At 60.7% G+C, this 27,326-nt stretch overlaps 1 protein-coding gene across 10 annotated transcripts in view; it reads right to left on the bottom strand.

Annotated features, from left to right (window-relative positions):
• Positions 1-27,326, bottom strand: part of RBFOX3 (RNA binding fox-1 homolog 3) — a 121,836-nt gene that overhangs the window by 49,117 nt on the left and 45,393 nt on the right. For all 10 annotated transcript variants that reach the window (XM_063176076.1, XM_063176070.1, XM_063176078.1 and 7 more), the window contains exon 2: positions 11,882-12,000. The gene's annotated coding sequence lies outside the window, so the exon portion shown is untranslated. The remainder of the gene's footprint in view (positions 1-11,881; positions 12,001-27,326) is intronic.

Below are 27,326 nucleotides of genomic sequence, written 5' to 3'. Positions count from 1 at the left end.
TTTCAATATGCAAATGAAGGCAAACATGCATTCGGTGCTGTTTATGCCAGGGGGTGAAAATCTTCCTGCATTAACCCTTCCCATGCCATGCCCCCCTTTCCCCAGGCAGGAAGGCCAGTGCCCACAGTCCCACCAGCAGCTGGATCCAGGGTGAAGGGGATGCACAGACATGTGGGGTAACAGCTCAGCCAGCCTGGCACTGTGCTGCCCTGCCAGCTCTGCCATGCTGCCAACACCCTGAGAGCAGGGACAGGGCTGCTCCGTGGCAGGGACCAACTCTGCCTTCACAGGAGCTCTCCAGACCATGAGTTTCCAGGCTCAGATCTCTGAGTTTCTCCAGACCTCAGAGTTTCCAGGCTCAGAAACACCGAGATCAGCACGACCTGTGGTGCCCCAGCCAGTGGGTGAGCACTGGCAGCAGGGAGAGGGGACACACTGCCCCAGGGGATGGGAGTGACAGAAATCCACTGAGCTCCCTGTCCTGTGGCACTGAGCACCTGTCCTGTGGCACTGCCCTGGCAGAGTCAGGGAGGAGGAAAGACTCAGAATTACTTGGACAACGATGATACCTGGGAAGATGGTCCAATGCCAGAGAGTGACTCAGGGGCTATTTCCAGCCCTGCTCCACAGGGGAGGATATTCCTGCCCTGTGTCACCCCCGGTGCCATGCTGGGTGCCAGCTGCAGCCCTGGCACCGTGCTGCCAGTGCCTGTGCCCATGGCCAGGGCTGGGGCACCCAGAGCTGCAGGACAGATAGATTCATCTGATAGGAAAAGATTTTAAAATCATAGAAAATTCTATATTTGAAGAGTTAGAAGAAGTTGTAGTTAGAAGAAAGTCAGGCTTCGTTAGGCCCTGGGAAGTGTTGGGCCTTGTGTTTGCTGGATCGTGTGAAACTGCACCTGTGTAGCCAGAATGTGATAAATGATATAATTGTGAGATGTGATTAGATATAATTATTGTTTAAAGAATCATGAGAAACTGTGTTAGGGGTTTGAGGGGGATCACGAGAAATCCACACTTGGATGCTCCTGTACATTTCCAAGCACCCTCAAGTACCCACACGGAACGACACAGACCTTGGACCTAGCAATGCATTCCTGGAGCACAGGCCAAAGCTCCAGGGCTGTGTTCATCCCCTGCTGCCTTCCTCCCCGACAGATATCCCCGTCTGATCCACAGACAGCAAGCAGGAGAGAAACCCCCACAGGCTGAAGCCATTCCAGTGGTTAATTACCTTCCCTGATAAAAACATGCACTTCTTTCCAGTCAGGGTTTGTCTCATGGAGCTTTCAGAGCCTGGCTGCTTTCAGAGCCTTTCCCTGCTAAATTAGAGCGCTCTGTACCCACAGACATCTCTTGATCACAAGCTAAAACAGCCCACATCATCAAGCCACCTCTTAAACTTCTCTTGGATGAAAAGTTCAACCTACTTAGGCTCTGTCTCCCACAGCAGAGCAGCTTTCCCAGCCCATGAACCATTTCTGCAGCTCTTCCCTGCACATTTCCTGTTTTTCCAGCACAGACCCAAGCGTGGTGCCAGCACATCTGCCCTTCCCTGCCCATTGCCTTTCACCCCAGCCAGAACAGGGCACAGCCACACTCAGCCTAACGGAGAAGGGGGGCAGCAGCCATGGGGCAGGGGTGACAGCCATGGAGGTGCTGGTGATGCCCAGAATCCCCAAATCCCCCCAGTTCCTCCTGTCAGCACATCCATCCCACCAGCACAGACTCCAGTCAGGACAGCAAGGGAGGGAAGGTGCTGCTGATGCCCAGAACCCCCAGTTCCACCTGTCAGCAGTGTCCCCCCCTGCCAGCACAGCTGGGGAGCCCCAGCTCCACGTGCTCGCTGTCGGACGGGGCCCTGCTCCAGCCACAACTGCATTCCTGCTCCATTCTCAGCAATCACACTCACATGCTGCAAGACAAATGCATTTAGAAGGCCTCAGTTAAATGTGGGTAATTACGGCTGCCTGCACCAGGGGACAGCCCTGCCCAGGCTCGGGAGGAAGAAGCACATCCCGACTCCTCCAAGGCTGTAAATTAGCGAGCAGCATCCCAATGGCAGCAGAGTAATTACCAGCTCCCCCTTCCCCCCTTCCTGTGGGCTGCTGCTCCCCTGCTCCCCTCAGCACGGGTGTTCCCAGGCATATGCTGCTGTTAATGGGGCTTCTGTCACTTCAGCTGCTGGCAGAGATTATTTTATCTCGGGAACCCTCTCCCAGTGCCAGAGCCCAGGCTTTCAGCTCTAAATCATCCACAGGGGAACTCACAGGTGCGGGGGAACGCGAGACGGAAGCACCAACTTTGTCACTGTGCTTTGTGCCACGAGGGCACTGGCACAGAGAGGGGGGACCCAGCAGGGCCACCCCTGGCACAGCCCCAGGAATGCACCCAAAAATCCAGCAGGCACAGAGTGAGGGAGAAAGGGGGAACACAACCTGGGTATGGGCAGGGAGACAGTGATGGGTGAGTGTGCAAGCCCAGATCTACCCAGCAGGGCACTGGCACTGATTTACCCAGATTTAGCCAGATTTACCCAGCAGGGCACTGGCCATCCTCCACCTGCACCGTGCTCCTCCTGGCAGCCCACACCCAGCCCTGCCATGGAGCCAGGGGATGGAGCAGGGGCCGTTCCTGCACCCCGGGCAGGCAGCACCAGCAGCCCCGGAGCACCAGGGGCCCTGCAGGGCACTGCCAGGGTGTGCCAGGGCACCACCGATCCTCCCGTGCCCGGGCACCGCGCTCACACCCCGAGGAGAGGGGGCACCGCTCCACGGCTGGCACGGCGGGCACGAGCAGACGGAGGCTCAGCACGGCTCCTGCCAGGGAAAGCTCGTGCACTTTACCACTGCTGAGCAGCTTCTGTGCTCCTGAAATATCCTCTTCCCCTGGGCAACTTCATATGTGAGTCTTGGGACTTGTCGGAGCATTAAACTGACATCTAGGTCACGGTAAGGAATAGCTCAACGCCTCCAGGAAAAAGGGTTTTCCTTCCACATCCCAGCACCTCCTCCTCCACCAGCTCAGTGCTCAGCCCAGGAGCGAGCTCTTAACAGGGGTGACCACTTCTAGCTGAGAGTGAAGGAGGCTGTGGGGGTGGATAAGGGATTAAAGCCATTTCTGAGGCATGGTCTGCAGATTAGCTGCCTTTTCTGAAGCTCTCTTGGCTCTTCATGGTCCCTGGAGCAGCACCTCTGCAGGAGAAGGCACTGCCAGGATTTAAGGCCCAGGGAGCCTGGCAGGACGTGGGCCAGCAAACAGCCTCACCATGGTCAGCCTGGCAGATGCCATGCCCAGGAACCAGGGGTGATCCATCCTGACCACCAACACCATCACCTTGGTGGCAAACAGCCCCCGGGCTTGCTGGGCTAATGCCAACCCCTGGATGCTCCACAGCAGGGTAATGCTCTGGGAGCTCAGCCCTCAGCCCTCATCCCCATCCCTGTGTCCCCGTCCCCGTCCCCGGAGTGTCACAGTGATGGAGTGCCGGATGCAGGCACTGTAATGGTTTCATCACCTTAGCCACTTTTTATGAGAAATTTGTTCCAATCCCTTCCCTCTCCCCGGCTGCTGTCACCTTAGCAGATGTCAGACCTGAGAGAATAATAATCCTGGCAGAGCCCCTGAACCGGAGCGAGCAGGGAGGAGCCCAGAGCACGGAGAAATCTCATTTCTGCAGCAGCTCAGGACCTCCTGCAGCTGCCCCAGCCTGACCCTGCCTGGGCTGGGAGATTGCCTTGTGCCCTCCTCCTCCTCCCTGGGGAAACCTGCCCCGTGCAGGTGAAACAGCTCTGGGGAGGAGCCCCCAGCCCCAGTCTGTCCATGCCAGCTCCATCTGGACTCCATCCGACCCCCATCTAGAGAACACCTGAAATCCACCTTTCCCTGGCACAATTCCTACTCTTGCTCCTGTCCCTGACACTGTAAGAAGCCCCATCAAGGGAACCAGCGCAGGCAGAGCCAGTGCCAGCAGGATGGGCACACACACACACGGGCAGATCTCACCGTGCCCCACATCCTGCAGCTGGACTGCCCCGGCCACTGCCCGGCAGGGCTTGGCACAGCCAGCCTGGGCAGAGATCCATCACACCCTCAGTCCTGCACAGCCTCCTGCTCTGGGAGCTCACCCCATCCCCAGGCAGTGCCAGGGGACAGCACGGGCACAGCGGCACGGTGCCACCATCACCCCTGGCACTGCGGCTCTGCAGGCTCCAGGGCACCTCAGAGGGCACCAGGGATCCCCAGGCTGAGCCCACTGGTGGCAGCTGCAGCAGGGTGGGCAGCAGGGTGGGCAGCAGGGTGGGCAGCAGCATGGGCAGCAGGGACACCGGGGTGGCTTCCCCAGCCCCGGGCACCGATGTGGGGATTCCCAAGGCTGCAAGTGCCAGACCTGCCCTCGTGCTGCCTTCCCCTGCGAGGAGCTGCTGCTCTGCGATGAGTCATTGCTGGAAGACAAATTCTATTTAAAGGATGTTATTCGTAGAAATCGAGTTTTAATAACGGGGCATCAAACAGGCAGAAAATACCCAACTTGCAAGCAGCAGAGAGAAGTTTCCCTGCGTTAATTTATACAGCACAAGCACCGCTGGGAGCAATGACACCGCGCACAGAGCTCCTCTCCCTGACACAGCAGCACAGGGAGCCCCATCCTGTCCCTGGAGCGTTCCCTGGGCACGGAGACCAGGATGGGCACGGGCATGGGCACGGCAGCTGGCACAGCCGTGGCACAGGCCTGGGCTCTGGTGCTGCGGCGCTCCCAGGAGCCTTCGGGCTCTGTTTGGCTGCCAGTGGGAGGGCGGGAGGAGACAGCGCGGAGCTCGCTTTAAAAATAGATCAAACCCTCTGCTACGGAGCCATTTTATTAGAGCAGCACAAGCCGGCGGGCTGGTGACACCTCTGCCAGCACCCAGGGAAGCTCTCCCAGATGAATTTGAAAAGCCAGGGGAAGGAAACAATCACGAAGCAGGCTTGTTTTCCAACAGAAAAAAAAGAAAGTGTGGAGGAGAAGCACTCGAGCCCCTCACCCCATTCCCAGTCCAAATACCCATCCCCGAGCCCAGCCCAAACCCCCATCCCCAGCCCAAATCCCCGTCCCCAGCCCACATTTCCCCACACACAGCTCCCAGGCATCACCAGGTGCCTTGGTGCCAGCACTGCAGCAAGGGCTGAACCTCTCACACGAGCACGAGACTTTGGCTCATCCCAAATCTGCTCCTCTGCCCAGTGTGGTGACTCCCATGCCCTCACCGGGTCACATACCATGTCCTGCATCCCAGAAACCCCCCAGAACCAGCCCAGGACATCACATCAAACTGCACTGGGGCACAGCACTGGAAAGCACAGCATGGAAATGAGAGGAATCAGGGCAGGGAAAGACCCCCGAGCCCCCACCATGCAGAACAGGAGCTCAGTGAAAACCAGCGTGGAAATAACACGACAAACAGGAAAAATCTAACGTACCTCATGATCTGTATCTAAGATCTGCCTGTACCCAATGCAGCCCAGCCCACAGTAAGTTGGGGACGTGAGTGGCTGGGCCAGCAGCAGCATCCCAGTGGGATGGGGGGCAGCAGGAGGGGGCTGGCAGGCCCTAGGACTGAGCAGCACAAATCCAAAGCACTGAGCATGGCAGCATCTGCTGCAACCTGGGAACCACATGGAGGCACAGCTCCGTGCATTACTCAGCCACAGGCTGACTCTGAGTCACCAGCTCCAGCATCTGGGAGGAGAGTGAGTGAGTGTGAGCGTGTGAGTGTGAGCGTGAGAGTGTGAGTGTGAGAGTATGAGCCTGTGAGTGTGAGTGTGACTGTCACTGCGCTCCAGGGCGGCTGTGCCAGCCTGGCTGGCACTGGATCCATGCCATGGGATGACCCTGTCTGGGAGGGTCAGGCTGCCAGGGGATGGAGAGCTGCTCCAGGAGCACACAGAAGGAGCTGGTCGGAGCCAAGTCAAAGCTTCTCTATAAATCCATAGGGAATGGGCACTGGGAGGAGCTGGTCGTGCAAAAGGACAAGGTTGGCACAAGAAAAATGGGTGTAAAAGGTTGCAGATAAAGGGAGGCAGGAGAAGGGACAGGCACTGGGTGAGGAAAGGGGCTGCAGTGGGAATGCCCAGACAGTGGGACTGGGCTCAGGGCTCTGGATCTCTTCCTAAAACACACCTTTAAACAGCTTCAAACACCACACAGATGTTTCCCTGCTTCCATCCCAGAGCTGACAAGTGATGCCCACAGCAGAGCCCTTGTCCCCACAGGCAGCGAGCACCCACCATGGAGAGCCAGCAGAGGATGGGGTGGGACAAACACCCACTGGCCACTCCACAGACCCCTTCCCACTGGAAAGCACCCCCTGGAAAGCTGCTCCCCGCGCTGCCCAGACTGTTTTGCTAACTGTGCAGCAATCCAGGCTGCTGTTCAGATGGAAAGGCTCCATCCCATAATAAACAGCGTACTATTTATAAACCCGAAAATGTCTTTATTATTATTATTTTCCCCCAGAAAAAAACAACCACAATAAACCCCCCCTGCACAGTGCTGTTAAACAGAGCCCGGCACGGCCCCGCAGGTCCGCGGCGCTGGTGCCGCTTCCCCAGGCAGTGCCCAGCAGAACAGATGGCAGTGTGGGCGTTAGGTACCAGCCTCCTGGCAATCCGAACATCTGTTACCGTTAGAAAATGCTAATTGCCATCAATCAGGACAGCACCTACCCACATTTACATGCAAGCACAAAAAAATTACGTCTAAATTTCTCCGAGTACAACACTCGCTGCATGTTAAATGAGCGGAGCTGCTGGGGCGCTGCGCGGCAGCCCCGGCACACAGAAGAAGCAGGACAGAGGGGCTGCTAGGAGCCAAATCAAAGCTTCTCTATAAATCCATAGGGAATGGGCACTGGGAGGAGCTGGTCGTGGAAAAGGACAAGGTTGGCACCTTGTCAGCGCCCGCGGTACACGGGGCACAGCCCTGGGGCTCATCCCACCCTGCCCCAGGCGCTGCAGGGCACCCCCATCCTGCCTCGGACCCTTCAGGGGACAGACCCCGTGTCCCCATCACTGCAGGGCACTGTGTCCCGCCCCTCTGCACAGCGCTCACCCCAACACGCCAGGCACAGCGGAGCCCTTGGCCCCCAGCTCACTCCCTCCAGTGACCCCACAACAGTTTGGGGTCCTGAGCCCTGAGCTCGGGGACCACCAGAGCCCCGCATGCTCCCGGCTCACCTCGCCCTGCCAGCCCTGGGGCAGGGGCCAGCATCCCACGGGACACTGCCACACACAGGACACTGGCACACACGGGACACTGGCACACACTGCCTGAAGCCAGCATCCCATGGGACACTGCCACACACCACCCGAAGCCATCCGTGGGCACTGCCCGGCCCCGGCTGCCCCTCAGCCCGTGCCCCTTCTCCATCCCCAGAGAGCACAAAGCAATGGGGCACAGCCAGCTGCACCGTGGGTCATCAGAGACCCCAGCACACAGCCCCAAAGCCAGAAGGCCGTTCCTGCGTGAAGAAAGGCACAAATCTCGGACAGAGAACTTGGGCACAAAGTTCAGTGAGAGAAGAACGCCCACGAGGAGCCCTGTGCACGGTGATGCCCACGGCACAGCCGCCGCGCAGCGGCCCCAGGGATGCTCCGGCAGCCGGAGATGGCAGCGGCCCCGCTCCCCGCTCCTCGCCCCGGGCTGCCGGCCCCCGCCTCCCTCGCAGCCGGAGCTGCGCCGAATGCAAATGATGCTCCAGGCGGGTGCCAAGAGCTCCTTGTTCCTTCCCCAATTTAGGGCACCTCTCGGCGCTGCAGCCCGCACGGAGCTCGTAGGAGGCTGCAAGGGTGCCAGGGGAGCTGAGCCTGCCCAGGGTGACTCTTCGACAGCAAAGCTGCACCTTGCAGTGCAATTTTCCCTTCCCTTGCATCTGTCCCCGCAGGACCACAGTTCTGGATCGCAGCTCTGACAGAAACTTCACATGGCAGAGGCCTTTCTGCCTGCTGCCCTCTGGGCACACCACGGACTCGCAGGTGTGTCCCCACGCACCACGGCTGTGGCTGCACCGTGCCAGCTGCAGCTCCTGGAGACAGCTCAGGCCCTTCCCAAGGGAGAGCACAGGGAGGGAGCCCGGAGCAGTGATCCCACTGGTGAGGAACAGCCAGGGACACAGGCTGGAGGCACAGCCGGAGCCTGGAGCAGCCCCCCTGCCTACACCGCGCACTTCCCGCAGCCACAGGAGCTGGGGATGGCAGTGCACGCGGAATTTCCCCACAGCCCTCACGTTGGGGCTGTCGGGCTCTGGCTCCATCCCCGGCTCTCCCCAGCCCTGGCTCCCTGCCAGGCTCCCTCTGGCCCGGGCAGGTTGTGGCACCGCTGCCGCCTCCCGCGGCTCCCATCCCAGCGTTACTCAGCAGCCAGGGAACGGCTCGGAGCTACAAGGTCACTCAAAAACACCATCTGTCCTCGCACTGCTCCTCGCCCTGGGGAGAGCAGAGAGAAATGATTGCAATGCACTGAAGGCCACCGTGCCCCTCTCCATGCCCTGCTGCACGCCAGCATCTCACGGTGCTCACTCAGCCTCGGTTCACGAGGGGCGGCCACAGCACCAATGCCCACTGATGCCCCCACCAGGGCACACCACCAGGGCACCCAAGGGTTGGCAGGGAACCCTCCCAGAGTGCTCGTCACAGGTGTTTGGTGCTGGGGAGGGACAGCCTGTGCTGGCCAGAGCCACCTCCGTGACCCCCGTCTGGTGGCCTCACCAGCACCATGGGGTGGGGGGCAATGGTGGGAGTGTAGCCCACCTTGCAGGAGGGGAAAAAGGCACAGGAGCACCCCAACATCCCCAGGAAGTGCAGCTCCAGGTCCTCTCCCCCTGCACTATTTCTGGGGAGCTGAAGTCACTTGCATTTGGGCTCTGAAGTCACATTCATCTCTATTTGTGCTACTTCTCCCATACCTAAAGGTGTCACAGCACGGCGCCATCTCTGTCACAGCAGTTGTGCCCACATGGCCCGTCCCAGACGCTGCTGTGCTCCCAGCCAGGCGCTCCCCCAGCCCCAGTGGCTCACCAGGATGGCACGGGCTGGGTGCACGGGGGGACAGACTCACACCCAGCTGCAGCAGTAAATAAATACTTGATCTGGGCAAACCCAACCCAGGGAGGTGGAAGGCTAGGCCTAGGCTGCTTAGGGTGAAGGCTGAATAGAAGCTTAGGTGGAGGCAGTACATAAAGAAAGTCAGGGGTTGGGAGCTATAATTTGTTGAGCCAAAATCAACTGTCTTATTTAGACTAACTTTCTGTTATTCTGCTCATTCTAATCCACCTTGAATTCATTCGTATACTAGTCCTGAGGTAAGGAGGAGGATAAGTGAGGAGGTTCAGGTCAGTCTCTCCCCGGCACCTGGCTGTGCCCCTCATTCACCTATGGGCATCTCAGCAGCTGCTTCCTCCATCCCAGCTCTGCGTGGCCCTGGCTGCAGTGCCGATGGCAGAGGTGGGCACTGCCCCAGGGCTGCCCAGTCCCCTGCCCCCAGTGCCACGCTGGCCCCACGGCCCCGCAGCGACCCCACTGTGTGCCAGACCCCCTCCATACGGGAGCAGCCAGCGGAGCTGCCAGCTCCCAGCTCCAGCGCTTGCTGCTGCATCTGGAAACTCTTCTCACCCTTAATTGTTCCTAATGCCTTAACACGCGGAGTGACTAATCAGACACTAATTGGGCAGCGTTAGCAAGAAGCAGAGCCGGAGCACCGGCAGTGCCCTGCTGCCACTGCCACAAATCCCTCCGGACTCCAGCACCTTTCCATGCTCAGCCTCTCCCAGCTGCGTGGAAATCCCTCCCCAGCAGCAGGGAGAGCCAGGAGAGGCCGATTTCAGCTCTGCCAAATGGTCCCTGTGCTCCAGGAGCCAGGGCAGCGAGGGCACGAGGTACCCCCCAGCAGGGATGTCCCACACACCATCGGTCACCCCCCAAGCAGAAAGGCACCGGGAGACCCCAATTGCTCCCCTCTGACTGCTCACCATCGCTGGGCACACGCACTGGCACTGCTGGGATGGGCATTGCCCACACCGAGTCAGGGCGAGGAGACAAGTGATGAACGGCTGCAGGAATGCACCTGTTCCGGGTGATTTATGGCCAGTGGGAAGCCAGGGCAGAGCACAGCTGCATTCGGGACCCCCCCGTGCCCCACAGAACCATGGGGTGGTGCCCCCAGCCCGCTTGTGGGGCTGCCCCATCTCCCTGGGAGCTGCCCCGGGGCTGCCAGCCCTGCCCGCACATCTGCCGGCAGTGCTGCGCCCGCCAGAGCTGCTCAGCAGCAGGAAAGAGGCACAAATCTTGTTACACACTGGCTAAGCCTCCCTGGGCATGTTTTCTATAAATCTCCTGGAATTTATTATATGATAACTAGCCTGGAAAAGCTAAATTAAATCCACAGCCAAGAAACTGACTTTCAAGTGTGACCTAATTTAGTTGCTGGAAAGGGAGGGAGGCAGGGACGGGGGGATCCCGGTGCCAGCCGTTCCCGGTCTGACCTCCCGGTGCAGCCGCACTCCCCCCGTGCTCCCCTGCGCCGCGGCTTCGGGGACGGAGCCGCTCAGCCTTTCATGTCTGAGCGGATCTCACACTCCCACTCGCTGCAACAAAAGCGCCTCAAGGGCTCCCCTGTCAGATGTTTTCCATTGCTCATCTCCAAGCCTTCCTTGGAGGAGCGCTCTCCTCCCGGGGCTGCTCCGGCAGGCCTGGGGACGATGGGGAGGGTTCCTGCAGGGGCTCTGTGCTGGCTCCAGGCTGCTCCCACCAGCCCAGCGAGCCCCAAGCTCGGCACCAGCATCCACGCACCCCATGGCCGGCAGCCCTGAGCCTCACACAGGGCCCAGGCAGGCTCCAGGAGAGGAGGAGGAAAGCAGCAGGGAGAAAACTGGATGGGGAAGAGCTTTGGTGGCCTGAGCGCCAACGGTTGTGCTGCCCAGGTGCTGGCAGCAATGGCTGCACTGACCCCAGAGACAAGGCATGGCCCTTCCTATGCAGGGGCACAGTGTGCACTATGACTGGGGTGACAACCTGTCTGCCATCCCCTGAAAAGCAGCACAGTCCCACCCCAGAGCCAGACACGCTCCAGAGCCAGACAAGGTCCTGGAGAAAGTCCCAGTACTCCCACTTTGGCCAGGACCCTCACAACAGCTGGATCCACGGTGATGTGGGGCTGGGCAGGACCACGCAGCCTTCACCCCAAACTGCCCACCCGTGGGGCGGCTGGCTCGGGGCTGAGCAGGCACAGGAGGTGGAGCAGGGTGTGGGCAGTGCCCGTGGGCAGGGCAGGGTGGGCACAGCAGGACCCCGTGCTCCGGCAGACCCGGGGGTGGCTCGGGGCTGGCACATGGACGCGTGCTGTTGTTCTGGAACGGAGTGCACTGGCACAGCGGCGTGTGGGCAGCTTGCATAATAGTGCCAGCCCACACTACGCCTGCTCCTTCCCAGCATGATCAGCCCCTTGCTTTCATGAGCAATAACATCCACCCAAAGTTTTCTAAAGACAAAAAAAAAGAGCTTCAAGGTGATGCACAGAGCTCAGCTGCCTTTGCTGCCTCTGAACCGATTAGTGCAGCTGGGGAATCCATCTGCACGGCCACTCTAATCCCACATTCTGGACAACCTGTACCCAGCAAGGGACGAGGAGCCTCAAGCTCCCATTTCATGATTCCTGAGCAGGCACCTGGGGCTGGGCAGAGTGGAGGAGCCAGTGTGCAGTGAGCAGTACTGTGAGGGGGCACACACAGCCCCCACACTGGCAGCTGCTGCCCCAGGCACAGCCATGCGAAGCAGCATCTTCATCCTCAACCAAAAACATCTCCGTGCCCTCCCCTGGCAGGACTGCTGGGTGGAAAGCACATACCTGAAGGCCAAGAGCAGGTGCCTCGGGTGGGGCGGCAGGTGGGAGCTCAGGCTCGTGTTCACCCCTCCACGCCGTCAGGAAGAGCTGTCGGGGTCTCACAGCAGCAGCAGCTTCTCAGCCTGAAAGGGAGAGAGGGAGAGGCTCCAGTCCCGTCCCTGTGTGGGCACCGGTACCAGAGGAGGGCGCGGCGGAGCTCGGAGCGCCATGGCCCCGGGGACTGCACTGCTTGGCCCCCTCCTCCAACAGCACAACTATCCCAGCTGGGAGCAGCTCTGGAGCAGCCCCTGGCACGGGCAGAGGCAGGAGCCAGGACTCTGCCCCGTGGCAAAGCCCCTGAGGAGAGGGAAGCCCGTTCTGCCCAGGGAACAGGACATGCACACAGCAGGTTCCAGCCTGGGGTCCCCAGAGGGACATGCCCCACTCTCTGCACTGACAGAAAATGCTGAGACTGGTCCTGCCTCCCTGAGAGCACCAGCCCTGGCCTCTGACAGTGCATGGGATGGAGGTAAGGAAAGCAAGGACTTCTTCCTAAAGGAATAAAGTCCCCAACCCTCCTGTTCCCCCTCTGGAGGCCGCCGGCAGCTCCAGTTTGATTTTCCCCAACCCAGGTTGGACAGGAGATAATTTAACAGCCCGTCCCCCACTGTAATGGGGCTGTTTCCCTGCTCCCCCAGGCAGCCCATCCATCAGAGCACGGAGCAGTGACGTCCCCTGGCACCTCACCAGGCAGCCCCCCTGTGCTGTGAGTTACAGCACCTGCACCGCGCGCTGGGATGGGCTCAGAACATCAGCTCCACACCAGGAACTGAGATTTATCCCCTCAGTGGAGCAGGGGCAGGAGCTGGAGATAAGTCACAGCAGAGCTGCAGGAGTGGCGCTCAAGGTCCTCCAAGGTTGGCTCACTAAAAACCCAGGAGAGGGGGAAGACAAGCCCTGCCTGCTGGTGTGGCTGCAAATCCCCTCCTGAGGCTGAACCAGCCGTGGCCAACAGGGAGGTGGGAAGGGAGCTGGGCCCCCAGGCTGGCTCTGCAGCAATTCCTGCTGCCAGGGCTGTGTGAAGCCACCAGTGTCCCCCAAACACCCTCCCAGCACGTTCCAATAACCCCAGCAGACAGGGATGGGCTTCCCAGCAGTGAAAATCCAGTAGCAAAAATCCAGCCAGTGAAAATCCAAGAGGCAGCCTGGAGAGCGGCTTGGATGCTGCCCCAGCAGCAGCAGACTGGAGGCGCCCGCTCTGGGGCTGGCACCTGCACTCACCCAGCACACCCAGCACGCTGCTGGGAGCGGTGTGAGCTCCCAATGGGCACCGTCACAGGTCTGGGGACAGACCACAGAGAGCCCACAGAGACACGGTGAGCATCGCAGGCACTCCCCAGACTCGCTGGAATTCCCCTCCTGCTTCATTAGTCCTGCTCATTAGGCTCTGCTCCTGATCAGCAGGCACAGCAGCACTGCTCCCCAGCCCTTCCCTCCCAGCCTCTTTAATGCTGGTCTGTCACAGCTGGTCCCCTAACCCCCCTGGTGTCCCCTAACCCCCCTGGGTGTCCCCTAACCCCCCTGGGTGTCCCCTAACTCCCCTGGGTGTCCCCTAACTCCCCTTGCCTGTCCCCTTCACAGGCTCTGCCACCAGCCCCTCTTCCCTCCCTGCTGTGGTTTGTGAGTGACCAGAGCCACGCTGGAGCTGGGGGCTCAGGGGGACTCACACTGTGGGGGGAGCTGGGGGGCTCAGGGGGGACTCACACTGTGGGGTTTGCCCCTCTCTGAACCCCTCCAATCATGGTCAGCAAGTGCAGGACGAGACAAACACTGGGAAAACCCAATTGCGTCGCTGAAACAAACTGAACACGGCAGGATCTTCTCAGCACTTTCTATTTTCAACAGCAAAGCCACGTGAGTGCAGGACAGGGGCTGGCATGTTCCCCGCTGGTGCTGGGGGCCCAGCAGCATCCCTCACACCAGCAGCATCCCTCACACCAGCAGCATCCCTCACACCAGCAGCATCCCTCACACCAGCAGCATCCCTCACACCAGCAGCATCCCTCACACCAGCAGCATCCCTCACACCAGCAGCATCCCTCAGCACCAGCAGCATCCCTCAGCACCAGCAGCATCCCTCAGCACCAGCAGCATCCCTCAGCACCAGCAGCATCCCTCAGCACCAGCAGCATCCCTCAGCACCAGCAGCATCCCTCACCATCCCTCAGCACCAGCAGCATCCCCACAGCATCCCCGGCACTGGGAAGTGTTCCTTCCCCAGGAGGGATGGAGAGTGAATTGCAGATCCCTGCGGGGCATCTCCCCCAGGAGCCGCTGGGCTGTTACTGCACACTAAACCACAGCGATTAGATCAACAAGCCAACCCCTGCAAGGCTGAGAGGTTTTATCAAAGCCAGCAGCACCTCAGGGAGGAGATGGGAGGATGATGCAGCTGCCCACAGCATCTGCAATCCCTGGGCCAGCCTGGCGGCTGCTGCAGCAGCAGGACCGAGGCTGTGCTGCTCATTTTCAGGAGCCTGAGCCTCTGCTGCTGCCTCCAGGTCCGGCCCCAGCCCGGTGCCTCCTGTCAGACCCATTTCTGTGGGGCGCCTCAGCAGGCAGGGCTGGGGGCAGCAGGGCTGGGGGCAGCTGGAGCCCGCAGTGCTCTTCCCTGGATTGCAAAGGAGCAGGAGAGGGATTTTCTTTCAGCAGCAAAGTCGCTGAAGCAGCACTGGGCACCTGAGCAGCCCCAGCCCCTGCTCCAGCCCAACATGCAGCAATTCCCCACTTCCCTGCGCCACGGCTGATGTCTGCGAGTGCAGCAGCAGCAGCTCACTAATAGGATTTTGATGCTCAACAGAAGATGCTTTTCTCCCCGGGTCTCACTTACGTCACACCTGGAGGTGTCCATGGCCATGGAGGTGACACTGAGGAAGGCTAAAGAGCCTCAGCTCCTGCGCTGAGGGAGCAGCTTCTCCTTCAGCTGCCAAACAGCAGAGTTGCAGTGATCCAGCACTGCCTGCCCTCGTGTGCCCCCACCCCAGCACTGCCCCGGGGAGGGAGGAGAGCACGGCCCCAGGACCACAGCCCCACTGCCCCCCTGGCTGGATGGACTCACTCCTTCCCCAGCTCCCACAGGAGCGAGCAGAGCCCCTTGCTGCTGGGGCTGGGCAGGGGAAGCCTGCATCCCATGGGCACCATCTGCTCCCAGTGCCCCCAGTGCTGGGGGAGCCTGGACCCACAGGCACCACCTGCAGCCCACGGGCACCACCCACTCCCACGGGCATCAGCCCCTCCTGTGGGCATCATCTGCAGCCCATGGGCATCACCTGCAGCCCACAGCACCACCCCCTCCCGTGGGCACCAGCCGCTGCCAGCACTCCCCCAGCCCCAGGCAGCGCTGCCAGCACAATGCCGTGCCACAGGGACCACCCACACGCCACAGCAGCAGCAGCAACAGCAGCACAGAGACAGAGACAGGCCTGGGTGGCAGAGCCGCGCTCGCAGCTGATTCGGGGAAAGGGGAGGAAGGCTCCTCACCCCCCTGGCAGCCTCCTCCCCACAGGAGCAGGGGGAAGGTCCCCCTCACCCCCACTACTGGAGACGGGGATGTCTCTGCCTGCCACAGACAGAACCAGAGTGATGGGAGCCACCCCTGCAGGTGTGGGTGACATCTCACCCGTGGGAACGCTGCTGGCGTGGGGGCAGGGCTGGCACCAGGGCTGGCACCAGGGTTGGCACCGCTCCCACAGCACGGCTCAAAGGTGAAGGGCGCCACAGAAAAGCCACAGGCTGGCGTGGTGGGAGAGGTGCCCCGAGGAGCTCTGGCACTGCAGTGAGGGAACAGAGCACTGTGCAGGCCAGCACAGCCCCAGGACAGCTGTGCCACCCCTGGGCTCATCCCACACGGAGGCTGTGCCCACGGCAGGGCAGTGCCAGCAGGACAGGGTGCCAGCAGCCGGGGCAGCCCTGCCTGTGGCCATGCATGCCAGCAGCTGCTTGCAGTCTGTTTTCCTGCACTAGTGCATTAAGCATTCCACACAGCACTTTTGCTGTAAATCACTTCCTATTCAGGCTCACTGCTGAGGGTCTCTGAAGGTCGATTTTCCATGGTTATGACAACAAAAACTAAAATTGGGTCAAACCTGAAAGGTATTATCTTTCTCCAAGCTGCTAAATGCACAATAGTAATGAGGTTGGTTAAGCAGTTCACCCCCAGCCTGCATTATTTGCTCTGAAGATGTATTAACCAGTTAAATGAGCGTGATAAGGCAGCCCTGCACATCCCTCCCACCAGCCACACGGCAGATCTGAGCTTCTGGGGCTCCACGTCCCCGTTAACCACCGAGACCATGCCCCACGACAAAGGCGGCTGTGCCACGCAGCCCCGGGCCAGGCTCTGCCCAGCCTGACCCACGGAACACAAAGGCAGCTCTAAAGGCACCACGCAGCTCAGAGCCGCTGGAAAAAATAATTATCCTTCCTCCTCCCCTCTCTCTTTCTTCTTCTCAACACTCTCCCTCCTCCGAGCTCCCGATGAAAGAGCGAGCCCACCGCCTGCCCCATCAAAGGCGCCTTGGCAGATCCCTGTCCCTGCACCAGGGTGGATGGGGATTAGCCCTGGCAAGCACACGCAGCTGACCCGGCTGCCAGCACCCAGCACGGGAGCAGGGCTGTGAGGAAAGCCCACCCAGGCACCCCGTGAGCACTGCAGGTCACCCCAGAGCACCCCAAAGATGCTGCCTGCCCACGGCACAGCTCTCCATGCACAGCTGCTGCCAGGGTGCAGGATGGGCCCGTGGGGCTGCAGGACCAGTCGTGGGACACAAACAATATTTGTGTTCGTGGGATTCCTGCTGTTTTTCCTAAAACAAACACCCATCAACGTAAATATAACTGATGTAAACAAGCATGACCCTAAAATCCGTGTGCAGCTGTATGGAACAGGGAAAAGAGAGGGAGGGAGGTTGGTTGGGAGAGAGGGAGGGGAAACACTTTAATTAATCTCTAAAATGAATGAGATGGGAAAACTCAAACTGCAGGGGAAGCATCTGGTGCTGCTGCAGGAAGGGGCTGTGCTCTGCTGTGGCACACCGGAGCCTTTGGCTCCCACACCGGGCACCCCATGGCACCAGGCACGGCTGGGAGAGCCACAGCACGCCCAGGGCACCCAGGGAGGGCAGCCTGGCCTGTGCCAGTGCCATGTGCCAGAGCCAGGAGCTGGGAGCATCCCCTGGTGAGCGCTGCAGCTCCCTGCTCATCCCCAGGACCCCACGAGCAGCCTGTCCTGACAGGGCAGGGGATTCACTCCCTGCAGCAGGGACCCTGCCACCAGCCAGGGAGCACACAGGGAAACATCCAGAGAGCCTCGGAGTGCCTCTCACGGAGATCCAGCTGGGGCTTTGCCAGGAGGAAGCTGCTGCATGGAGAAATGCCAGCACTTTCTAGCACAGGAGGATGGATGAAGATCCCAAGGTGGGATCTGTGCTGGCAGCTCTGGGACCAGCACTCTGCCCTCCAGAGTGACCAAAACGTGGCTGTGAACAGGGCCTGAAGACCAAGGGAGAGAGAGAAAGACCACAGAGCAGATCCAAGGAGCTCCAAGAAAGAGGAAAGGACCTGGGGGTCAATCAAGAGCAGATTCACGGTTCAAGGGGGCAGCAGTGGATCCCGGCTGGGCTCTCCCACAAGCAGAGCTCAGCCACACTCACACCCTGCCCCAGGCCAGGTCCTGAGGGATCCCTTCATCCCAACCTGGAGATCAAACGCACAGCGTGGTGCTCTTGGAGAAACACCAACAACCAGCCAGCACAGCTCCTCCCAGGGCAGCGCTGCTCAGGAGTGATGGTAACACAGCCATCACCAGCTGTGGTGCCCAGCTCTGCCCTGGCAGTGCCCACCTGGCACGGAGCTCTGCTCTGGGAAGAGCTGGTCCCTTGTCCCCTCACCTGGGGCAGAGCTGGTCCCTTGTCCCCTGGGGCAGAGCTGGTCCCTTGTCCCCTCACCTGGGCGCTGCCAAGGCTCCTCAGTGCGGGAGGCTCTGGGATGGCAGGAGGGACGATGGCACCCCCAGGACTCACCCAGGCCCCGAGCTGGCCCATGCAGGGCTCTGCCAGCCCTCCTGGCACCACACGGCCACGGCTCCCAGCACACGTCCTCCCCCTGCCCTTCCCAACCATGCCAGTGATGGCAGGGAGCTGGAAACGCCAGGGAAAGCATTCCTTATGTCAGAAAGGCAGAGCAGCCACAGATGGCACCAGCCCGGTGAGACCTGCCCAGATTTACAGCCAGCACAGCTGAGGAGACAGAGGAGCTTTAGAGAACCTGGTTAGAGCCTCATGGGAAAGGGACAGCGGGATCTGAGTGACCTGAGAGCTCCAGCTCTCCATCGGGAGAACAAAAGTGACACAGGAAAGGAGCCTGACAGCCCCAGGGACTGCGGGGAAGGGGCTGCCAAGGGACAGGGACAACAGGACAGACACAGGGACAGCACACCCTGCCCAGGGAGCAGGGACAGGCAGCTCTGGGACGGCAGAGCATCGCTGCTGGAGCACCCTGCACTGCCTGCGGCACTGATCCAGCCTCCCCCTCCTCCTCCTCCTCCTCCAGGGCCTCTTCCTCTCCTTCCCCTCTTTGTCATTCCTCTCAGCTCACGCCTCTTCCCTGCTCTCCTTCAGCTGCTCGCAGCAATAATCCAGGGCACTGCCGCCCCAGCAGATTGCTCAGCGCCGCTCCCCGTGGCTGGCCGGGCTTTCAGAGACTCCCCCGGCCGTGCCGGGGCTGCTCCCACCTCCGCCGGGTGCTCCCCAGCATCCCTCCCCAAAACCGCCCGCAGCACCCAGCAGCACCCAGCAGGGCATCAGGCAGGCAGGACTGCAAGGCTCCCCTCCCCAGAGAGGAGGGTGGGTGTCACAGGGAGAGCAGCTGCTGCTCAGGGCACCCTGAAATGCAGGAGGTGAATTGCTGAGCCCCACTCCCAGAGCAGAGCTGCCCAGGCAGGACAGACTAACACAAAACGGACAGGCCAGCAGTGTAACCCCAGCCAGCCCTGTCACAAGGCCATGTCTGGATCCTGCAGCCAGCTCTGGTCTCCCCGGTGCAGATGGCATCAATACACAGGAGGGAACCTTGCAGAAGCTCAGGGTGATGCTCAGAGGCTGCAGCACAGGACAGACACAGTGGGAGCGAGGGGTGCTCAGCCCAGAGGAGGAGAGGCTCAGGGACACTGGGGAGGTCATGGGGAAATCAGGGCCAAGGCAGGAAGCGGGGAGGGCAGTGGAGCTCCAGCTGCATTTTCCTGTTTCCCAACAAATCCATCCATCCATCCATCCATCCATCCATCCATCCATCCATCCATCCATCCATCCATCCATCCATCCATCCATCCATCCATCCATCCATCCATCCATCCATCCCCATCAGCAAAGCAATTTTAGAGGCGAGCAGCAGCCACCACAGAGCCACAAAGCAGAGGCAGTGCCAAGTGCCAACAACCACGGCCTGCCTGTCCCTGTCCCCTGCCTGGCACAGCCCCAGCCCCTGTCCCAGCTCCACGCTCGGCGAGGGGAGCAGCAGGGACCCCCAGCCCCCAGCATCACTCGCTGCCAGGCTGCAGATCCCCGCGTCCCGTCCCTTAATTAACATTCCACATGTAAAGTTGGGATTGTAATTACTGCCACTGATTACCGGGCCGAAGGTAGCCGGTCTCGGAGGGAGCAGATCGGCCGCGGCTCCCACCTCAGCACACCCCGAGCAGCTCCCGCTGCCCCCGGCCGTGGTTAACGGGGCGGCCCCGGCTGCTGCTCCTCCCCTGCCCTGCTGGGCACTGCGGACCCGCTCCCAGCGGCCCTGGGCTGGCACAGAGGAGGCTGCTGGGTGCGAGAAGGGATTCCCAGAGCCTCCTCTGCCTGCTGTCCACGCAGGGCACAGAGGACACCATTCCAAACACCAAGGTCCCCGGCAGGGAGAGGAGCGCAGCACTCAGACCCTGCACTGGCACGGAGAGGAGCTCACCGCTCAGACCCTGCGCTCCCTGGATGTGAAACACAGGGAACATCCCACATGCCCGGCTGGGCCCTTCTCTGCCCACCAGCCACGGTCCTGGGTGTGACAGGACCCTCCAAGCCACGGCCTAATCAGGCAGGGAAGGCAATCAGCTGTAATTAACAGCGGCTGCGGGCAAAGAGCGGCACGGGGACCTTTCTTCCTTCTTTTCCCCAAGACTGCAAAATAAATTATCCTGCAAAGTTAGCAGAGGCTGAGCTATGGAAACAATTAAACAAAAATTAAATCTAATTCATTTATACTCGGAGCACAAAGTGGATAATGTGGGGGTTTTCTTTGCTCTCCTCTCTTTGCCTTGGTGTTACAGAGGACTATTATGGGAAATTAATCACGGGGAAAAGCAATGAACGTGATCTATCGCTCTTTAAAAGTGCACTGTAGTGATTATATAAAAATCTATTAGAGAGGCCAGGAAATAGCAGAGTGACACCATTTAAAAGGAAAAAGGAGACAGGGCTGGTGGCAAAGGGATCAATTCCTTAACTGACGGATCCGCGGCAGAGGGAGCGGGAGGAGGCCGGGCCGTGGGGCTGTGCATGCCCAAAAACCCCAAAATCACAGGTCCTGCTGCATGGCCCGGGGGGCTGCCACCGAGCACAGCCCAAAGGGACAGCAGCCCCAGGAGCTGCAGCATTGCCACATCCGCGGGGGCACTGCCCAGCAAAGCGACCCCAGCCCAGCAGGGACGGCAGAGCAGAGTGACCCTATCCCAACAGGGATGGCACAGCAGAGCCCCCTGCCCAGCAAAGCGACCCCAGCCCAGCAGGGATGGCAGAGCAGAGTGACCCTATCCCAGCAGGGATGGCACAGCAGAGCCCCCTGCCCAGCAAAGTGACCCCATCCCGGCAGGAATGGCAGAGCAGAGCCCCCTGCCCGGCCCCCGGCACACGCTCGGCCCTTTAACAGCGGTGATAAAACCTTCACCAAGGCACGTTCCACCATAAATCCCGGCGGCTGCGGGGCCGGCTCCGCGCCAGCCTGACGCTTTAACGACACCATCAATCCCCGAGGAGCCCGGGGAGGGGCGGGGGGACACCCGGGCTGGGGCCAGGCGGGGGCTGAGCCCCCCGACCCTCCGGGGCTGCGGCAGATCGGCCACTCAGATCCGGGTGGGCAATCCCAGCCCGGCGATCCCGCATCTCTGGGTTCACCCACGGCCACTGCTCACACCTGATGCCATCACCCCATGGCTGACACCTACAAACCGCCCCAGCCCCGCATCAGCATAGGGAAAGGAACGCCTTTACAGGGATTTAATGGCAGCTTCTCCTCCCCACCAGGTGTGTGGAAGGCAAATGCACCGCACTCCCTCCACTGCATCGCTTAAACGATTTCGGGGAAAAAAAAGAGCGGAAAAAAACCCCTTTGATCTCAGCAGCCCGCTTGTTTAGCCCATGCAGGGATTTAATTGAGAAGGGATGTCCTTGAATAAATGCAGAGATGTCCTCGCTCCCCAGGAAGGCTGCCGCCAGTTGAACAATCCCCCGAACGAGGTTTTCCGCTCATGCAGGGATATTCTGGGCCAGCACAGCCCCGGGGCCGCTGCCGCATGCCGCCCATCCATCCCGGGAATGGCACGGTGGGCAGGCTGCCGGGCACGAGGGCAGGTGGGGGGATCCAGGGCCCGAGGGAGAGGTGCCAGGGCTGGGGACAGCGCTCTGCCCCAAACCCCGCACAGGGGGAGCTGGGCCAGCACTGCACACGGCGGGATGGGAGCAGGGCTGCCTTGGCACAGCACAGGGGCTGCAGGAGGGACACGGTGCCCCAACAGAAGGCAGGGGCAGCCGGTGCCCAGGAGCTGGCACAAACCCCCACAGTGCCAGCCCTGGTAATGCCTTCCCCGCTGCCAGGCTGGGCGGGAGCGGAGGAGCCGCAGCTGAGAGCCTGCCACCAGCACCACAGCGGGCAGTTCCTGCTCATTTCCTCCTGGCCTGCAGGCCCTGCCAGTGCCCAGCACACCCCGGCATCGCTGCCCCTCCTCTGCCAGCTCCCTTCCAGCACACAGCCTCCTGCTGAGGACGGGAACCAGCCCTGGGGATGCCCATGTGCCACACAGCTCAGCCCTGGGGATGCCCCTGTGCCACACACCTGCCAAGGGAGCCAGGAGGGGCAATGATGGCCCGGAGGGGCTGCACCCACAGATTTGGGTCTTTGCATGTGTGCCCCTGCCCCAGCCGGTGTCAGGCGCCGATCAGCATCCTCCTCCCTGCTCCTCCTCCTCCTCCTCCCCGGCGCAGCCGCGTGGGCGCTGTGCCGCAAGGCTCCCTCGCCGGGGAGCGCCGCGCTATTTTCATCGGCATCTCCCACCAGCCCAGCGCGGATGGCTGCGAGCGCAGCCCCGGGAGAGCTCTGCCCCGCGCCCCCGCACCGCTCGGGATGGAGGAACACCCCGAGGCTGCGAGGCAGGAGTGGGCTGCAGGGCCCCCAAACCCAGGGAGGGAGCTGCTTTTAGCCTGGGAGAGAATTCACTGCGATAAAGGAGAGGACACGGGAATTCCCAGCTCATTACAGCGCTGGCATCTGCCAGCCCATGGTAACAGCAGCTCCTCTTCTCCTCATCCATTGCAGTTCCTGTCCTCCCCCTGCCCGGGCGACTTGTGCTCGGCTCTGCAGCCGCCCTGTCACCGTCCCACGGCTGTGCCACCGGCCGTGCCAGGGCAGAGCCACGGGCATGCTGGGTGCCCACGGGATGCCAGGCACCTGCAGGGCTGCTGCTGGGTGCCCACACGGACCCGAGCTGGTGCTCACACCGTGCCTGGCCACAGCTGTGCTGGAAGAACAGAAGAGCTCTCAGCCCCTGGGCCCGCTCGCTGGCTGCGGTGGCTAAAGGCGAGCTGATTAAAGCAATTAGGATTTTAAATAGTAACGCCAGAGTGGCTCATCAGCGCTGAAGAGGCAGTCAACTGACAGGCTGAGGAGCCTATTTAGGGATCCTGCTTGGCTGAGGATGCTCAGCGGGGCCCCAGGGCTCCCTCGCAGAGAGAGCCGGCACAGGGTGCCCCGGGCACCCCAGAACGCCCCCAGGGACACAGAGCAGCCCTGCCAGGGAGTGCCAAAAGGGACAGCCCTGCACACACAGCCAGCTCTGTCCCCTGCCCTGCGGCCACGGGGACACCAAGGCGCACCTGGAACAGCCAAGGAGCGCCTGGCACAGCCAAGGAGCACCACAAGTGCCAAGGAGCGCCTGGCACAGCTAAGGAGCACCACAAGTGCCAGTGAGTGCCCGCTGCCCACCCTCCCTTCCCTTAAGAGTGTTTATTTTCTGTAATAAAGGCTGGGGACGGGGAAGGGGAAGGAATCTCGCAGCGTTTCCCAGGAGGCGCTGCCGTGCAGCACAGCCCCACAGCAGCAGATAAAGTGCATTTTACAGCAGCTGAAGCCCCACACACGTTTTGCCTGCTCGGGATCAAGGGCCGAGATGCTGGAGATTAAGGCAGCCTGGTGGGAAATCCATCTGGTTTGGTGCATGTGGATCTCCAGGCACAAAGCAGTCTGGACTCAGATGTGAGAGCAGCACAAAGAGCCTTGAAATGCTCCCTGCCCTTCCCTCCGCTCATTCTCTACACCTGTGTTTGCTCCTGGCTGTGGTGCCCCATGCCAGGGTGCCCATGGGCACAGTGCCAGCCTGGGCACCCACTGGGCACCCAGGAACAGCTGCAAGGAGCTCCCAGTGCTGTCCCCATGGGCTCTGCAGCCCTCCCTGCTGCTTCCAGCCCCTCATCCTCACTCCTGCATTCCAGTGGGATGGCAAAAGCTCTGCACCCTCAGATGGGGGAAAAGGGGGAAAACAAAAGGGTGGGGATGGGAGTGAAGGGCAGGGGCAGAGAGGGGACAGGAGCAGGGGCAGGGCAGGAGCTGCAGCCCAGCACAAGCCCCTTGCTGGCTTTCCTGCGAGCGCTGCGATGCCGTGGGAGGGAGCTGGCACAGGCGCATTCCGTTTATTTATAGGCATTTCTGTGGCACTCCATTAAACGCTGTGGTGGAGATATTGCAGTGTGAGGAGTATTTAGAGCCGTTTAACACCTCTTAGTCGGCAAAAGCCCGTCTAATTCCAGCAGCGAGCTGGGAGAGTGCACACAGCAAGGGCAGGGGCAGGGAAGATGCCCTCTCAGCCCTGGGAAAGAGACCTTGTGGTCCTTGGTGCACTTGTGGCAGTGCATCCATGAGCCCCATGTGATGCCTTCATGTCTGGGGCTGTGTTCTGCAGCAGGACACACATCCACACCCTGCCCAGCTCCCACGGAGCTGCCTCTCCCCAGCTGCTGCAGGGTGCTCATGGCACAACTGCAGAGGGTGCTGCCCAGCCCTGGCACCCACAGGCCCTGCCTGTGCCATCCCCAGCACCCCCAAGTCCTGCTGAAGGACAGGGCCCGCCCGAGCAAGGGCACAGGAGTCCCTGATGCTCAGGAGAAGCTCAGTCCCAGCCTTCCCTGGGTATCTGTAACTGCTCTGCAGAACCTCCCTGTGCCTTGTCAGGGTGTTGAGGGGCTGAGCTGGTGAACCTCCAGAGCCCAGGAGAGCGTCAGAGTTCAAAGGAAAGGCTGCCAAGTGCACATCAAGGTGAGCTCTAATTGCTCACCCTACTCACGGCTGCAGATCCACTGCTGGCCCTGTCGCCCTTGGATGGCTCTGTCCCTGCTCCCCTCTGCTGCAGAGCTCGGCCTGCCCGTCCCCAGACAGGGCACAAGCCATGGGAGCACCCAGAGTGCTGGAGTGGCCACATGGCAAAGGGCCAATGGACCAGGCTGACACACAGCAGATGCCCCAGCCCTGGGTGATGCCAGCCCTGCCAGCTGCTGGGGAAGCTCATTCCAGGCTGTCCCAGGGCACTGGAGCTGCATGGCAAAGGGCCCTTGGAGGCTGACACACAGCAGATCCCCCAGCCCTGGGCGATGCCAGCCCTGCCAGCTGCTGGGGAAGCTCATTGCAGGCTGTCCCAGGGCACTGCCCCAGCAGAGGGACCCCGAGCCCAGCAGCCCCAGTGCCCGCACAGGAGCCGCCCCTTGCTGTGCCCCATGAGGGACCCTCAGAGCCCACCCTGGGGAGCTGGGGCAGCCGGGGCAGGGGCAGGGGGTGCCAGGCTGGCCCTCCCAGCTGCTCCCTCACACCCGGCCCGTGCCGGTTGCAAACGGATGCAATTAAGCCGGTGCTGCGGCCGCCCGTAATTGCTGTTTCCTCAGCCTGGCAGCACGACCCCGGCAGCCCCCATTACACTAATCACTGTCACAGGAACACAATCGCGGCACACACAAAAACCTGGTGTGCTCCGTGCTGAAATACAGCCCTGCCCGAGGCTGGGCCGTGCCATAAATCTGCTCAGCACTTAACACTGCCGGCTAAATGGCCCCGCTTAATTATAGCTCCATAAACAGGGCTTTACGGCAGCATCAGGGCCGTCCAAAATCAATCCTGCTGATGGACAAAGGGATGGACTCTGCTGCCCAGGGCTGGGCCACCCCTGCTCCCCTCCATCTCCATCCCAGCTCCAGGGAATCTCCATATCCCAAATCCAGGAATCTCCATCCCAGCTCGGGGATCTCCACCCCAGATCCGGGGAATCTCCATCCCAGCTCGGGGATCTCCATATCCCAAATCCAGGAATCTCCACCCAGATCCAGAAATCTCCATCCCAGCTTGGGGATCTCCACCCCAGATCCGGGAATCTCCATCCCAGCTCCAGGGAATCGCCATCCCACTCCTGCTCCCCTCCATCCCAGCTCGGGAATCTCCATCCCAGCTCGGGAATCTCCATCCCGTGCCCATCTCTGGGCCGTGCTCCACCCAGCCTTGGCCTGGCACTGCCACAGAGCCACAGCCAGGGCATTAGCATGGCAACCCACACCTCTCTCTGTCAATTATGCCTCAGTATTTGAGCTCTAAGCAGCCTCAAATTGAATCAGGGCAAAATCATCAGTATAAAAAGTGCCCGCACCAGCCCTTCAATTCCAGCACTGGGGAAAAAAAAAAGTTCTACATCTCATAATGGCCTTCTACCCCATAATGAACAGGAAAAATAAATTAGATTCCCAGCTAAGGGTATATTTATACAATTTCATTATGTGCCCATGAGCAAGTCTGGTTTTCACCAAGATAAAAATGAGCTCTCAGCAATGCTCGTGCTAAATAAATGGAGTGATTTAACAGCTTAACAAGGAGTGCGACAGAGGGGCTGCAGAACTGTGGCAAAAACGGAAAATAAAAATAAAAATATCCAAATGCTTGTGTTTCCTGCACTGCACTGGCACTGCCGGGTCAGAGCCACCCAGGAGGGAGGAGACAGCAGCGCTGGGATGTGGGAGCATCCCAGGCTCTGAGCACTCGTATCCCGCCCAAATGAAGCAGCTGGGAGCAGCTCCTGACTGCTGCAGCTCCTGGAGCTCAGTGTCCAAGAGATCCCCGTGAGCCAAAGCCAAACTGCCAGTGCCTCTCCGCGCTGGCAGCCCCCGGGTCCAGCTCACCCTGGCACTGCCACAGCAGCCAGCGATGCCAGGGCCACCAGTGCCAGCTGCCTGCAGGAGCAGGGAAGGTTCTTGTGGCAGCTTTGGGGCTGCAAGGGGATATTTGCAGCCTGGAAGCCGTTCCCAGGCTCTGAAAGCATGGCTCCTCTCCCAGTGCTGCTGGGATATTCCCAATTCCTCCCTCCCTGCCTGCCAGTGCAAGGAACCTCCTGTTACCCAGCTCCCTTCCCCGGCTCCACCTGCACCTTCTGCTGCTGGGGGCTGCAGCACGTGTTCCCCCACCCAGCAATGTCTCACAGACCCACGAGGGGCCTGGCCAGAGTTTGGAAGAGCTCCTCACCCTCCCAAGGTTATCTGCAGCCAGGGAAGGCCCCTCCATCCCACCTCCCAAAACGAGCCCCTCAGCTCTCCCCGGTATCCATCGGGGCTCAGCACCTTCTCCAGCACAGGCAGGCTGATCCCAAACCCATAACCCACACTTGAACAGCTCATCCAGTTAATGGCAGAGCTGCCAGCAGGCAAATCTGTCCCCTCAGCATCAGCAGCAAAGCCAGACTGAAGCAGTTGCCTTTTTTTTTTTTTTTCCCTCTCCTTTCTAAATCAATGGCGAGGCCACGCGGTGGGACCTGGAGAGCAGGAGCCATCTCCAGGACAGAGCTGCTGGCCTGGCTGCCTGTCACAGCTCCGCTGCCACAAGGTGACATTTCCACATTTCCCCATCTCCCCTCCATGCCGCCCGCCCGGGGAGCCGCTGGATTAACGCTCCGCCGGGGTTCGCCAATCTGCGTGCGGAGTTACGAGCCCGGTTCGCGCCAGGGCTCCCCTCCCCTGCTGCAGACATTAATCACGGCTGCAAATGCGAGCAGGGGCCGGGCTCAGCGGGCCCAAAGCGCGGCACAGCTGGAGCGGGGCTGAGCCGGACCGGGCCGAGCCGAACGCTCCCGGCT

Source organism: Melospiza melodia, chromosome 24 (genome assembly GCF_035770615.1).
Source record: "Melospiza melodia melodia isolate bMelMel2 chromosome 24, bMelMel2.pri, whole genome shotgun sequence".
Classification (NCBI taxonomy): Eukaryota; Metazoa; Chordata; class Aves; order Passeriformes; family Passerellidae; genus Melospiza; species Melospiza melodia.
This window is presented reverse-complemented; position numbering and strand designations above follow the sequence as displayed.